The 16606-nt window shown below is 44.5% G+C and overlaps 2 protein-coding genes across 2 annotated transcripts in view; one reads left to right on the top strand and one right to left on the bottom strand.

Annotated features, from left to right (window-relative positions):
• The window catches only part of NUDT15 (nudix hydrolase 15), a 65625-nt gene extending 65602 nt beyond the window's left edge, over positions 1-23 (bottom strand). The window contains exon 1 of the mRNA XM_089679069.1: positions 2-23. The gene's annotated coding sequence lies outside the window, so the exon portion shown is untranslated. The remainder of the gene's footprint in view (position 1) is intronic.
• Positions 1-16606, top strand: part of SUCLA2 (succinate-CoA ligase ADP-forming subunit beta) — a 107308-nt gene that overhangs the window by 8050 nt on the left and 82652 nt on the right. The gene's annotated exons all lie outside the window — the stretch shown is intronic.

Below are 16606 nucleotides of genomic sequence, written 5' to 3'. Positions count from 1 at the left end.
CCTCTCTTGTTCTTGGCATCCTGGTCATGGCAAGATGATCAGAGTGCCCAGTCGCGATGATGAGCTCCTCTGTCTCCGACTTGGATGTTGCGATTCCTTGACGTCAAAGGGGTTGGGAAGTTTTCTTGCAGTGGGGTTTACTGATTGCCATAGGGATGAGCTGAGGTCACAGCACCATGGCAACCTTTCAAGTGTGCTTGGCTCTGTTCATCCAGGAAAAGAGGAAGTAAACGCCAAAACGCAGGCAAGATGGTGCTGTTTTCACACAGAGGAGGAAAGCAGCCTACACCTGGAAACAAATTAAGGTGATAGATACCGGACTTTAGCGCTTATAGCAAGAAGTAGCCAAAATAAGTAAATGAGGTTTTTTTGTGGCCATTCACATTTTTAGGAGGTCAACAATGGTAGCATTTATTAGGTAAACCTTGCTAGTACCGGGTTGGACCCCCTTTTGCCTTCAGAACTGCCTTAGTTCTTCATGGCATCATTTCAACAGGTTGTTGGAAACATTCTTCAGAGATTTTGGTCCATGTTGACGTAATAGTATCACGCAGTTGCTGCATATTTGTCAGCTGCACATCCATGATGCGACTTTCCCGTTACACCACATCCCAAAGGACATGGTCAGCAACAATACTTGGGTAGGCCGTGGCATTTGAACCATGCTCAGTTGATACAAAGGGGCCCAAAGTGTGCCAAGAAAATATTCCCCACACCATTACACCACCACCAGCCTGAACCAATGATACAAGGCAGGATGGATGCATGCTTTCATGTTGTTTATGCCAAATTCTTACCTTACCATTTGAATGTCTCAGCTGAAATCGAGACTCATTAGACTAGGCAACATTTTTCTAATATTCTATTTTCCAATTTTGGTAAGCCTGTGTGAATTGTAGCCTCCATTTCCTGTTCTTAGCTGACAGGAGTGATGCCCGGTGTGGTCTTCAGCTGCTGCAGCCCATCTGCTTCATGATTTGACGTGTTGTGTGTTAACAGATTGTATTCTGCATACCTTTATTGTAACAAGTGGTTATTTAAGTTACTGTTGCCTTTCTATTAGCTCAAACCGGTTTGCCCATTTTCCTCTGACATCAGCACGGCATTTTTGTCCACACAACTAATGCTCACTGGGTATTATCTTTTTTTTGACCGTTCTCTGTAAACCCTAGAGATGGTTGTGCGTTAGAATCCCAGTAGATCATCAGTTTCTGAAATCAGACCAGCCCGTCTGGCACTAACATGTTGATGGCTGATTAGCAATTTGTGTTGCCAAGCACATTTTTATATATATATATATATATATATATATATATATATATATATATATATATATATATATATATATATATATATATATATATACACACACCTAAAAGATTAAAGGAAAACTTTGAAAACACATCAGGTCTCAATGAGGAAAAATATATCATGCTGGATATCTATACTGATATGGACTGGGTAATGTGTTAAGAACATAAGCATGCCCCATCGTTTGATGGAAATGAAAATTATCAACCTACAGAGGACTGAAATCAAAGACGCCCTTAAAATCAAAGTGAAGAAATGACGCAGCAGGCTAGTCCATTTTGCTGAAATTTCATTGAATGGTATTCAGTAGTTTGTATGGCCCCTACATGCTTGTATGCATGCCTGACAATGTTGGTGCATGCTCCTAATGAGATGAGGGATGGTGTTCTGAGGTATTTCCTCTCAGATCTGGACCAGGGCATCACTGAGCTCCTGGACAGTCTAAGGTGCAACCTGGTGGCGTCGTATGGACCGAAACATTGATCCCAGAGGTGTTCTATTGGATTTAGGTCAGGCGAACGTGGGATATAAATTCCTTCATGCTCCAGGAACTGCCTGCATACTCTCGCCACATAAGGCCAGGCATTGTCGTGCCCCAGGAGGAACCCAGGACCTCCTGCACCAACGTAGGGCCTGACAATGGGTCCAAGGATTTCATCCCGATGTCTGATGGCAGTCAGAGTGCCATTGTCTAGCCTGTAGAGGTCTGTGCATCCCTTCATGGATATTCCTCCCCAGACCATCAATGTCCCACCACCAAAATGGTCATGCTAACCGATCTTACAGGCAGCATAACGTTCTCCACAGCTTCTCGAGACCCTTTCACTTCTGTCACGTGCTCAGGGTGAACCTGCTCTCATCTGTGAAATCGCTATATACCGTATTTTTCGCTCCATAAGACGCACCTGACCATAAGACGCACCTAGGTTTTAGAGGGGAAAAACAAGAAAAAAAAATATTCTGAACCAATGGACTGCGGACACAGTACAGGAGATGACCGGAGACTGCGGACACAGTGCAGGAGATGACCGGAGACTGCGGACACAGTGCAGGAGATGACCGGAGACTGCGGACACAGTGCAGGAGATGACCGGAGACTGCGGACACAGTGCAGGAGATGACCGGAGACTGCGGACACAGTGCAGGAGATGACCGGAGACTGCGGACACAGTGCAGGAGATGACCGGAGACTGCGGACACAGTGCAGGAGATGACCGGAGACTGCGGACACAGTGCAGGAGATGACCGGAGACTGCGGACACAGTGCAGGAGATGACCGGAGACTGCGGACACAGTGCAGGGGATGACCGGAGACTGCGGACACAGTGCAGGGGATGACCGGAGACTGCGGACACAGTGCAGGGGATGACCGGAGACTGCGCACACAGTGCAGGGGATGACCCGAGACTGCGCACACAGTGCAGGGGATGACCGGAGACTGCGGACACAGTGCAGGGGATGACCGGAGACTGCGGACACAGTGCAGGAGATGACCGGAGACTGCGGACACAGTGCAGGAGATGACCGGAGACTGCGGACACAGTGCAGGGGATGACCGGAGACTGCGGACACAGTGCAGGGGATGACCGGAGACTGCGGACACAGTGCAGGGGATGACCGGAGACTGCGCACACAGTGCAGGGGATGACCGGAGACTGCGCACACAGTGCAGGGGATGACCGGAGACTGCGCACACAGTGCAGGGGATGACCGGAGACTGCGCACACAGTGCAGGGGATGACCGGAGACTGCGCACACAGTGCAGGGGATGACCGGAGACTGCGCACACAGTGCAGGGGATGACCGGAGACTGCTGACCTTTGGGGAGGGAGGGGGAGCGGGTACCTAAATTTGTCAGGTACCCGCTCCCACTTCCGCGGAGTTGTCCTTCCTTCCTTCTTCCCGGGCCGGCTTCTGTGACAGCCGGGTGCCCACTGCGCATGCGCGAGAAGCACTGCGCTTTGTGAATGGCCCGGCGCCTTCTGGGACCTGTCATGTGTCCCAGAAGACACCGGATCATTCACAAAGCGCAGCACATGCGCAGTGGGCACCCGGCTGTCACAGAAGCCAGCGCAGGAAGACTGTGCAGCGCTGGAGCCAGGAACAGGTAAGGCCCTGCAGGAGAGAACAGCTGAGCGGCCGCCCCGGTATTCTGACATGGTGGCGGCAGAAATACCGGACCGGCCACTTTGTATTCGCTCCATAAGACGCACTGACATTTCCCCCCCTTTTTTTGGGGGAAAAAAGTGCGTCTTATGGAGCGAAAAATACAGTAAATCCTGTGTAATAACAATAATCACAGGGCGCCAGTGGCAGACCTGCCAATTCTGGTGTTCAATGGAAAATGCCAATTAAGTTCTATGGTGCTGTGCATTGAGCACATTTGTATAATCCAAACGCACACGTTCCTGCATTAAAAATGGCTGTGTGTATAAGTGGGTGCTGCAGTGACCGTCGGCTGGAACCGAACAGAATCAGCAAGGGAGAATGTCACCAGAACACCGAGGATCACCAATATGGGTCCAAAAGTTTTAATAAACCATCACATAGTTACAGCAAGGCAACGTTTTGGAGTCTCGCAGGACCCCTTCATCAGGCAGTGAGCACAGGGCCCACTAGAGGACGTCAGACCATCAGGCCACCCTCATGAAGTCTGTTTCTGATTATTTGGTCAGAGATATTCACACCAGTGGCCTGCTGGAGGTAATTTTGTAGGGCTCTGGCAGTGCTCATCCTATTCCTGCTTGCACAAATGAGCAGATTCCAGTCCAGGTGATGAGTTAAGGACCTTCTATGGCCCTGTCCAGCTCTCCTAGAGTAACTGCCTGTCTCCTGGAATCTTCTACATGCTCTTGAGACTGTGCTGGGAGACACAGCAAACCTTCTGGCAATGGCATGTATTGATGTGCCATCCTGGAGGAGTTGGACTGCCTGTGCAACCTCTGTAGGGTCCAGGTATCGCCTCGTGCTACCAATAGTGACATTGACCCTAGCCAAATGCAAACCTAGTGAAAAACAGTCAGAAAAGATGAGTAGGGGAAAAAATGTCAGTGGCCTCCACCTTTAAAACCATTCTTGTTTTGGGGGATGTCTCATTGTTGCCCATCTAGTGCACCTGTTGTTAATTGCATTAACACCAAAGCAGCTGATACTGATTATCAACCCCCTCTGCTACTTAATTGACCAGATCAATATCCCAGGACTTTAATTGATTTGATGCCATACTCTGGTTAAGAAGTGTTCCTTTAATTTTTTTTGAGCAATGTATATATACAGTGGATATAAAAAGTCTGCGCACCCCTGTTAAAATGTCAGGTTTCTGCGATGTAAAAAACTGAGCCAAAGATAAGTCATTTCAGAACTTTTTCCACCTTTTTAATGTAACCTATAAACTGTACAGCTCAGTTGAACAACAAACTGAAATCTTTTAGGGGGAGGGAAGTAAAAATAAAAAGCTAAAATAATATGGTTGCATAAGTGTGCACACCCTTAAACTAATACTTTATTGAAGCACCTTTTAGATTTTATTACAGCACTCAGTTTTTTTTGGGTATGAGTCTATCAGCATGGCACATCTTGACTTGGAAATATTTGCCCACTCTTCCTTGCAAAAACATTACAAATCTGTCAGATTGCGAGGGCATCTCCTGTGCACAGCCTTCTTCAGATCACCCCACAGATTTTCGATTGGATTAAGGTATGGGCTCTGGCTGGGCCATTCCAAAACTTTAATCATCTTCTGGTGAAGCCATTCCTTTGTTGATTTGGACGTATGCTTTGGGTTGTTGTCATGCTGAAAGATGAAGTTCCTCTTCATGTTCAACTTTCTAGCAAAAGCCTGAAGGTTTTGTGCCAATATTGACTGGTATTTGGAACTGTTCATAATTCTCTCTACCTTGACTAAGGCCCCAGTTTCAGCTGAAGAAAAACAGCCCCAAAGCATGATGCTGCCACCATCATGCTTCACTGTTGGTATGGTGTTCTTTTGGTGATGTGCAGTGTTGTTTTTGTGGCAAACATCTCTTGGAATTATCGCCAAAAGGTTTAACCTTGGTTTCATCAGACCATAACACATTTTCCCACATGCTTTTGAGAGGTTTCAGATGTGTTTTTGCAAAATTTATCCAGGCTTGGATGTTTTCCTTTTGTAAGAAAAGGCTTCTGTCCTGCCACTCTACCCCATAGCCCAGACATATGAAGAATGCGGGAGATTGTTGTCACATGTAGCACACAGCCAACACTTGCCAGATATTCCTGCAGCTCCTTTAATGTTACTGTAGGCCTCTTGGCAGCCTCCCAGAACAGTTTTCTTCTCGTCTTTTCATCAATTTTGGAGGGACGTCCAGTTCTTGGTAATGTCATTGTTGCGCCATATTTTCTAAACTTGATGATGACTGTCTTCACTGTGTTTCATGGTATGTCTAATGCCTTGGAAATTCTATTGTACCCTTCTCCTGACTGATACCTTTTTAACAGTGAGATCCCTCTGATGCTTTGGAAGCTCTCTGTGGACCATGGCTTTTGCTGTAGGATGCGACTAAGAAAATGTCAGGAAAGACTAGAACAGCTGAACTTTATTTGGGGTTAATCAATGGCACTTTAAATGATGGCAGGTGTGTACTGACTCCTATTTAACATGATTTTGAATGTGATTGTTTAATCCGGAACACAGCTACATCCCCAGTTAAAAGAGGGTGTGCACACTTATGCAACTACATTATTTTAGTTTTTTATGTTTACCTCCCCCCTCAAGTCCAAGATGTGCAATGCTGATAGACTCCTACCCAAAAATAAATGCTGTAATAAAATCTAAAAGGTGCTTCAATAAAGTATTAGTTTAAGGGTGTGCACACTTATGCAACCATCATATTTTAGTTTTTTTATTTTTATTTCCCCCAGTTTATAGGTCACATTAAATCTATTCAGAAATGTTTCCACCTTTTTATCTTTGTCTCATTGTTTTACATAACACAAACATGATATTTTAACAGGGGTGTTCAGACTGCTTATAGTGTGTGTGTGTATGTATGTATATGTGTGTGTATATATGTATATATATTTGTGTGTGTGTGTGTGTGTGTATATATATATATATATATTTTTTTTTTTTTTTTTTCCCCATCATGATTCCTGTTTACCTGTCTATGGTGCACATCAGCTCCTCCTTACATCAGATCACACAAAGCTGTAGTGAGTGGATGTTGTTGACCATCCGTTCACACAATGAACTGGTAAAGTGACCTAATTGAATAAAAACTGCTGTATAGATTGATGTGGAGAAAAGAAACCAATTTGCTTCTCCTAATTGCTGCCTGTCAGTTTCTGCACTGCCGGATGCCCAGTATGTGGACATTCCTCTTGGGCAGAGTTCAGTTACTAGTGCCCTCTATTCAGTGTGTGCACAGCTCTGTATTGCAATACACTTGCCCCTTCCCGGTAAGTTATGAAGTCCTATGTTATCTATATATGAGGTCTAGTATCTTAAGATGTATCACGCTGCTCCCTCTGCTGCGACAAAATCTCTCATCTCCAAAACTGACAAACTCACTGCTGAGCATAGGGTGGTCTTCTTCTCTCAAAGCTGACAGGCTCGCTACTGGACACAAGATGCTGACTGGCATAAGAATGCATGAATCTTTGTAAAGTGCACACACAGTTGCTCTGACTCACTCCTCTCCTTTTGAAGGTGATGTGACAGCACTGGTTTCTGGAAAGCACCTAGTGCCCAGACTAAGGCTGTCTATCAGATCTGAAACTTATTCCTCACCTACAGGGCGGCATGGTCGGACACTGGCATGGAGCATGCTGTTGGCCATGCTAGAACCACAGCACCTACAAAAACAGGACAGCCCCCTGGGGAACAGCATGAGAAAATAGATTCATGGGGAGATTTGTTCTTAAGGTGTTCAAAAACCCACAACCGTAAAATCAGTCTGTGCAGCACAGCAAGCTTCTTATACTCGATGTGGAACCTAAGGGGTTAATCCTCTGCATTGTGTAAAAGGGCATTCAAATGTTCATGTCTTATCTCCAGATAAGAGATACTGAACCATAGCCATTCTGCACATGCTCAGTTTAGTGTGTATTGCTAGAGAGGTTTTTTCTTGGGAGAGTGCATGTGATCAGCACAGGGCCAATCGGCACTGTCCTGACAGAGGTCAGGGGTTTTGCATCCTCCTAGAACAGAAAGAAAACTCCTCCTACAAGATCTGCTTAAGTCACAGGACTGCTCTAACTGCTGATAAGAAAAGGTATTTAGCTGTTTATATTTACTAAACAAATTGCACTTCCATGTTCTGTGTACTGTGGGAGACCAGATATAGTGAATGCAGGGTCCTGGGTTGAGTAACACTTTAAAATTCCATACCAGTTCTTGTATGGCTGCCATTTTGGGAAAGTCCACACTCTATAGTGACGCATGGTTCACAGGATTATAGAGGTTTTATTTCTGCTCTCTAAGAGATCATTGCCATAACAAGAAATTCTGTAAAATGTTAAGATCTAAGGAAGTGTCATGTCCTCTTAGGACATTGATGAAGTGTGGAGTGGAATCATCATTATGAACTGTTGGTAAGGAAAAGAGGGATCTTGCATTACATGGAGCTCAACAGTGAGGGGTTGGGGAGCTGAGACCTTTGGACACAGCATTTAGCTTTCCTTATCTACTAAAAGACTTTTTTAAATCTTTTTTGGAATCCACTTAATGCAACATTTCCAGCTGAGCCGATTGCTACATACTGTAATGTGTATGGACAGAACCCTTTATTATCACTACAGTTCCCACGTCCCGCATGCAAAATGTTACCATTCCTCTATTGTATCAGTTAATACTTTTTAATTATGTAAAGGCATAATGGTAGGCATGTCTCACTGCCAGCAACATACAAAACAAGAATGAATCCCTGCAGTGTGTATATTGTGTAATGCAGAGTACAGTATGTCTCTGTTGGCTTGGACAGATCTTTTTCTGCAGCATGTAGGGAGCAAGCAAGGAAATGTGGGGGGAGGAGGGAGTGTTATGTTGCCTCGGAGTGTGTCCTTGTACTGACATCTATGATCAGCTGTCTTGAGTAAATGTAACTTGGCGTTCTGTTGCTTACCAGCATTAGGAATGTTAGTTCTAGGCTGTTAACTACAGATGTGAGTTGTACTCTAGACTCAGTGTGATCAGTGCTACATAGCAATGATAACCACTTCTTTGTGCCACATGGCCTTCAAAATATTGAACACATGCTAAAGATCTGTACACTTTTTTTTTCTTCTTCATAGTTTAGTCATTGAACTCTGGGATAAGCAAATTATTATCTAAATACAAGAATGTGTTTCCTACTTGGATCTTGGTGTGCTTTGCGTATTTCTTCCATATCTGTGTAGTAATCCTGATTGAAACTTTGAGTAATAATAAAAGTGCAGCGCTATGAAATCATGAAGTTAAATACACAACTGATGAATAAATAAATGCATAAAGTGCCCAGTGCATGTGAAATCCAAGGAATTATGAGTTAAATAAATAATTAATATTCTGAAGTGGACTGGTGTGTGATTGCATTAAATAGTAAATAAGTAGTAAATGAATGTCCCAAAAAAATGTGCAAATAGTCCTTAGAGGTGGAGTATCTTATCCTGAAGTGAGGAATACAATTTTCCTATATCCCATATAAAAGATGATTCGGTGAAGTGCGGAAGGTGGTAAAAATGCACACTCACCAGATGCTCATTTAAAATGCGCAGTATAAGCAATATGATGAAATCTGCCAGAGGTCCCCTTTAAGGTGGGATGGATGTGGAGCCTGGTAAGGATATCCCTCCTCTGGATTCTGGGGCTGGTTATGGCCTGATGTCACCCAGGATTCTGTAAAGTTAATAGCACGGTGCAGAGCCAGAAAGAAGGGTGCCCATAGTGTAGTAATATTATAATTTATTGAAAAAGAAACATGTCATCATCCATTGGAATGAGTACACCCCTCAAATTTTTGTGAGTATTTTATTATATATTTCACGTGACAACACTGAAGAAATGACACTTTGCTACAATGTAAAGCAGTGAGTGTACAGCTTGTATAACAGTGTAAATTTGCTGTCCCCTCAAAATAACTCAACACACAGCCATTAATGTCTAAACCGCTGGCAACAAAAGTGAGTACACCCCTAAGTGGCCCTCATCCCCAAACTGTTCCCACACAGGAGCAGGAAATTGTCCAAAATGTCTTGCTATGCTGACACCTTAAGAGTTCCCTTCACTGGAACGAAGGGGCCATGCTCAACCCCTGAAAAACAACCCCACACCATAATCCCCCCACCACCAAACTTTACACTTGGCACAATGCAGTCAGGCAAGTACCGTTCTCCTGGCAACCGCTAAACCCAAACACATCCATCAGATTGCCAGACATAGAAGCATGATTCATCACTCCAGAGAACATGTCTCCACTGCTCTAGAGTCCAGTGGCGGCATGCTTTACACCACTGCATCTGACGCTTTCCATTGCACTTGGTGGTGTAAGTCTTGGATGCATCTGCTTGGCCATTGAAACCCATTCCATGAAGCTCTCTTTGCACTGTTGTGCTAATCTGAAGGCCATACAAGGTTTGGAGGTCTTTAGCTATTGACTCTGAAGACAGTTGGCAACTTTTGTGCGCTTCAGCATGCGCTGACCCCGCTCTGTCATTTTATGTGGCTTACCACTTCGTGGCTGAGTTGCTGTTGTTCCCAATTGCTTCCACTTTGCTATAATACCACTAACAGTTATAGTGATAGAAGGCTAACAATAGAATTTAGCAGCTGCAGATGGGCTTGTCAGCTGCCCAGGCCCGCCTCTGCAACTGATAGGGCCGGATCCCCTACAGGAGGGCTGGGGGTACCCCCTTATCAGTGGCCCTGGTCCTAACACGCTTCCTATGGAAAAGGGAAAACGAATGCAGCCACCACATCCAAAGACTGGTAAGCTGCAATACTATCAAATGTTTGTTTTTGAGTTTAGATATGCTTGAAGTAATGTAGAAAAGCCAAAGACTGTTTAATTTATTTCAGAACTCAATACAGAGTGCAAACAGTTGCATGCAGAGCTTTGGATGCACTGTGTCAGAGTGCTGCATGTAACCACAGGCATTTGAACTGTACCATTGCCTGCAGCAATACAGAACAATAATCCTGATTTCCATGGGGTTCCCAGTTGCAAGGAACTACATTAAAACTGATATGTGAACTAGACCTTGGTGAATGGTAATGTAACTATTAAGTGCAGCGTGTCTAGAAAATGCTGCTTTTAGCATATTTAATTTGATTTAATCAAAGTGCGTGTTATGTAGAGTTAAGTGGTGACACGTGAAACGCACTGCACAGGTGTGAATGTAATCTAAGCAAGATATTATTATGATTCCACGCCCAGGAGACTGACATGAGAGGGATTTGTCTGAACAAGGGTTGTTTAGTAACACATCTTTGACTTATTTCGAAACAAAGTGTAGGTTTTTTTTCCAGTATGTGGAAATGTTTTGCACTCAACACTTTGTGGTCATGACTCAGTTTCTGCTGAGTGCTCTTTTTTTGCATTGGACTGTATTCCATATTTTTGTTCAAATCCAATGCTGAAATGCAGTATGATTTACGAGTTATAAAGTAATGAAACTGATCTTTTAAAAAAATTCCTTTATTGAAAAATTTTCCAATTGAACATTGTCTCCTTCAAAATTTGCACCTTGTGAGTGTACACAATGCTCCCAGTGATTTTTTTTTTTCTTTTTTTTTTTTCTTTCTCATTCTTCATAGCATCCCTGGAAGTCTTCAAGTGGGATGGCGTTCAGAGTCAGCTTAGTGGCTCTTTGGACGTTATCCACACTACCAAAATAGTGTCCTTTCAAACCCTTCATCTTTGGGAATATGAGTTGCAAGGAGCCAAGTCGGGGCTGAAGGGTGGATGGGTAAGCACTGTGATTTTTCAGCCAACAACTGTGACAGCCAAAACACTGTGACTCTGTGTGTTGTCGGGATGAAGGATCCAAGTTGAGCCGATCTCAGGACGCACATAAAATACTCATTGTCCCAAGTGACCAAGAACTTCCAGGTAAAATATCTGATTCACAGTTTGACCAGTAGGTACAAATTCCTTATGGACAATTCCATGTGAATCAAAAATTCAGTGACCATTGAGTTGACTTTTGATTTGCTCATTCAAGCTTTCTTGGGGCAAGGTGACGTGGGTGTGTGCCATTCTAAACTTTGTTTCTTCGTTTCGGGATCATACTCGTATACCCAGAATTCCCGTCTCCCGTGATTACTTGACTCAAGAAATTAGGCTCTTTCCAAACAGGCCAACAGGTCTTGGCAAGTGAGTTGACGGTGTTCCTTCTGATCAGGTGACAAGTTCTTTGGAACAAGTTTTGCACACACTTTTATCATGTTCAAATCCTGATTCACGATTTCATGAACAATTGACTTGGTAATTCCCGATTCCTTTGCAGTCATTCTGATAGTGAGCCGTCGGTCATAGCTGAGAACAGAGCTCACTGCATCCACATTCTGTCCAGGTTTTTGACGAAGAGGGGGGGGGGGGGCGTCCTGATCGTTCGTCTTCAACATCTTTTTGTCCTCCCTTAAAGGCCTTGTGCAATTGGTACATTTGTGCAGATGATCGTGCAGCTTCTTCATAAGCTTTCTTCACCATTTCCAAAGTTTCTGATGCACTTTTACCCAGTTCACACAAAATCTTATTGCATACCGCTGTTGCAAACCCGCTTACATTTTTCCTAAATGGGGTGTCACAAAAATGTCTCAACTTTGACAGGGGTGGAATGCAACTGATCAGTGTTCTAATGTATACCTGGCACCCCACCCCAAGTTATCTTGGCCAGCTTCTCCCTTCACAGAGCCCTTCTCCCTTCACAGAGCCCTTCTCCCTTCACAGAGCCCTTCTCCCTTCACAGAGCCCTTCTCCCTTCACAGAGCCCTTCTCCCTTCACAGAGCCCTTCTCCCTTCACAGAGCCCTTCTCGCTTCACAGAGCCCTTCTCGCTTCACAGAGCCCTTCTCGCTTCACAGAGCCCTTCTCCCTTCACAGAGCCCTTCTCCCTTCACAGAGCCCTTCTCGCTTCACAGAGCCCTTCTCGCTTCACAGAGCCCTTCTCGCTTCACAGAGCCCTTCTCGCTTCACAGAGCCCTTCTTGCTTCACAGAGCCCTTCTCGCTTCACAGAGCCCTTCTCGCTTCACAGAGCCCTTCTCGCTTCACAGAGCCCTTCTCGCTTCACAGAGCCCTTCTCGCTTCACAGAGCCCTTCTCGCTTCACAGAGCCCTTCTCGCTTCACAGAGCCCTTCTCGCTTCACAGAGCCCTTCTCCCTTCACAGAGCCCTTCTCCCTTCACAGAGCCCTTCTCGCTTCACAGAGCCCTTCTCGCTTCACAGAGCCCTTCTCGCTTCACAGAGCCCTTCTCGCTTCACAGAGCCCTTCTCGCTTCACAGAGCCCTTCTCGCTTCACAGAGCCCTTCTCGCTTCACAGAGCCCTTCTCGCTTCACAGAGCCCTTCTCCCTTCACAGAGCCCTTCTCCCTTCACAGAGCCCTTCTCCCTTCACAGAGCCCTTCTCCCTTCACAGAGCCCTTCTCCCTTCACAGAGCCCTTCTCCCTTCACAGAGCCCTTCTCCCTTCACAGAGCCCTTCTCCCTTCACAGAGCCCTTCTCCCTTCACAGAGCCCTTCTCCCTTCACAGAGCCCTTCTCCCTTCACAGAGCCCTTCTCCCTTCACAGAGCCCTTCTCCCTTCACAGAGCCCTTCTTGAGCATAGGAACTTCATTCTCATTATATTCTGGACACACCTTGTAAAAAAACAGAAAAACTAAACTATGCTAGAGTGTTTTCCTCTTGACAAGGAAAGAGGCTCCCCCACTCATGCGCTTGATGAAATTTAGAGGTGATCACACCTGGACCCCATCCCTGATCAGCTGTTCCCAGGCTATGTATGATAACAGGATAACACAGAGCTCCCAGCTGTTCAGTTTGGTGCTTGTGAAAGGTTTTTTTTTGCCCCAAGAACAGCTTTGTATCAATAGATCTGATGTGCCTCTCTGCCATTCAGGGTAAGTGTGGCAGAGGATCTTCTTGGAAGTGTAAAGTCTATTATCATAAATGTACTAAATACAGTCTGTTATACCACAGTGTTTACAAACTGACCAAATATTGTACGGTCTTTAGTTCAGCGGACAGAAACCTATTATTCTGCAGATCATCCATCCTTCTCACAGGTTGTGAGCTGTGTGCTTGTTTATAATGACCAGATATCGGAGAAGTTGTTTTCTTCAGACTTCATCTATGATTGCTGCTGGCAGTATAGCGTACAGTGTTTATATGAATCTGACCCCGTTCTAGGGTACAATTGGCTGTCTTGCTAATGGAATTTGTTGTTGTGTTTAGGACACATTTTGTCAATGTATAACAAAACGGAGAAGGATTTTTTTCTAAACAGTGCAACAAATAAAGCCTTCTTTGTTATTGTTAAAATGTTTTTTTGGTGTGCTAATTAGTCTTAGAATTACTATTACCTTAAAGTGAAGTTCCACCAGAAAAAAACTGTAGCTGCTGACTTAAAATACAGCCACTTACCTGTCCCTTGGTCCAGCGGTGTCCTCACCCCCGCTGGTTTCACCGGCCGTCTTCTCTCCCTAGCACCGGCATCTTCAGTGTGGGCACCTGGCTGTGACAGCTTGCGGCTTCACAGTTGGGTGCCCACTACACATGCGTGAGAAGCGCTGCGCTTTGTGAATGGCCCCGTAGTCTTCTGGGACCTGTCACATGTTCCAAAAGACTACAGGGAGGGAGGGAGGGAGGACAACTTCTGCTTCTAGGTGCTGTCCTGAAAGGCAATGGGGGAAAACCTTAGTTAGACTTATCGGTGGTGGTATTTCTAAGAGCCTTTCAGGACAGCAGCAACTAAACCCCCCCCCCCCCCCATCAATATGTCAGTGATTCTGTTGTTTGCATGGTGTGTGTTTTGTGCTTATTTTTCCTAGCATGTCGTTGGCTACTTGGCAATAACTGAGGGCATGGTGAAAGAGGCAGACTTTTTAAAGCTGCAGTGTGTCCTGTAATTATAGTTGGAGCTGCTCTCTCTCCGGGTGCTGTCCTGAAAGGCTGTTAGAAATTCCGAGATTCATTAAAACTGCAGCATGCAAAATCTGGTGCAGCTTGGCATAGAAACCAATTGGCTTCCAGGTGTTATTGCCAAAGCTTAGTTGGCTTCAAGGTGTTCTTGCCAAAGCTTAGAATATAAGGAAAAACCCCCTGCGCTTAAAATGGATATCCCTACCCTAAGCTGCTCACACCCTCCTTTAACCACAAAGTAATTAAATCTGAAAACAATGGTGTAGCACTAAATAAAAACTAAACAAAAGCATCAACAACAAATATTAGAATATAAAGACATATGAACATATAAGTGAGCTTTCACAGACTACACAAGTGACCCCCAGAGACATACATATCCCCAATCAGGGGGACAAAATGAATGTGAGGCAAGTGATTCCCTACAGGGGAACACAACTAGTACACAAGTGCAAGTGTCCAACACATATAAATGGTCATTCCAGATGAAAGTCCACTGAATCCACGTTAAGTGTACAAAATACAAATAAATCACGTGGCTTCAATCAGTAAAACCATGGGGTGCATTTGGTGCCAAACACTCGTGATATAATATCCGTAAGTGGCCGAAGTGCCTCCTCACCTCCTTAAAGTGACCACAAGGGCCAACTCGCTTTGTGGAAAAACCACGTATGTACAGGAAGTACCACATCACCGAAAGGACCCTCCTGGATAATGCAGCAGACCCAATACTCCTCTTGAGCTCTCTCCAATCACCTGGTACTCTTAGGCAGCCGTTCACACCACCGTCCTCAGGAGTTGCGTACTCACGCCGCCATCTTTGTACTCCTCTTGCCAAAGCTTAGTGAACAAGCTGAAGTTTGAAGCTGGTTGGCTACCATGCACAGCTACACCAGATTCTGAGTGCTCTAGTTTTAGTAAATCTACCCCACTAAGCTCTTGTTGTTGCTCTGCAAGTGCAATCTGACACTGAAGTAAAAAGGCTGTCATAACAACATTGTCAGATTGTGAACATCGTTTGTTACTTGGTGTACATTCTGTCCTGTAATCTTTCATATTGGATGGATTGAAGAGAACTTTACTAAGTGTCCTTGTCTAAACTTTTGACTGTAGAATTCTGTAATGTGATGGCATTCCCTGTCCTCATGTTACCTGTACATTCCACAGGCCTTCCTAGTTCTCTTATAGGCCTTGGTTCTGTATAACTCTCCATGTCTCTATGGCTGCAGCTAACAAATATTTTCATGATCAATTAGTTGGCTAATTACTGTGCTGATTAAAAATCTCATGCCATTTTTTTTTTCTATCATTTATCTACTTGCCTACCAGGCCAATTCTGGCATTTCTCTCCTACATCTAAAAATCAAAGTTTTTTTTTTTTGTTTTTTTTTTTTTTTTTTGCTAGAAAATCACTCAGAACCCCCTAACATGTAAACATCCCTTGTAATAGGAATAATGCTTGACAGGTCCTCTTTATGGAGAGATCTGGGGTCCTCAAGACCCCAAATCTCCTCTAAGCTGGAAAGCATAGGATAAAAAAAACAAACATTGATCATGACAGTGCTTTCGGCTTCCCATAGAGGCGGCAGGGGGTGCTCTGGTCCTCTGCAGTTTCTATGGTAAACCAGCATCACCAGATTGCTTCTTCAGCTCCCTGATCGCACGGAAAGGTGCCGTTGAGTTCTGGGAGGGACATTTGTAAATTCATTGCAGTGGCTAATGAGCCACTTGGAGAGCTTTTACACTGGAGGTAATCGGCAGCTGAAAAAAAGATCTCTGGACAATGCTTGTATCTGCAAGTGTCATCCAGATATCTCCACTGAAACTCAAGGACGTCATATGGGCGGGAAGTGGTTAAAATAATTTAAAGAACAAACTGAGTGTTGCACACAAACTGCGGCGTAACTAAACTTTACATTAACATTGCACAAGTTTAAAGCGGTAGTAACCCCCCTAAATCTTCACCCTGCAAGTTAAGATCATAATGCGTTAGTATACAGTGGATATAAAAAGTTTACACACCCCTGTTTAAAATGTCAGGTTTTTGTGAAAAAATCTCTCCACCCTCGTATAACTGTGAATGTAGCTGTGTTCAGAATTTAAGCAATTGCATTCAAATTGAATGTATTTAAATAGTCAGTACACTTGCCATCATTTAACGGCCTCCCGCCCGCCATATAAGGAAGCGGTTCTATCATTCTGGGA

Source organism: Staurois parvus, unplaced genomic scaffold (assembly GCF_062004578.1).
Source record: "Staurois parvus isolate SC_StPar_1 unplaced genomic scaffold, SC_StPar_1.0 ptg000017l, whole genome shotgun sequence".
NCBI lineage: Eukaryota > Metazoa > Chordata > Amphibia > Anura > Ranidae > Staurois > Staurois parvus.
The sequence above is the reverse complement of the archived record's forward strand: the minus strand, read 5'-3'. Positions and strand labels throughout refer to the sequence as shown.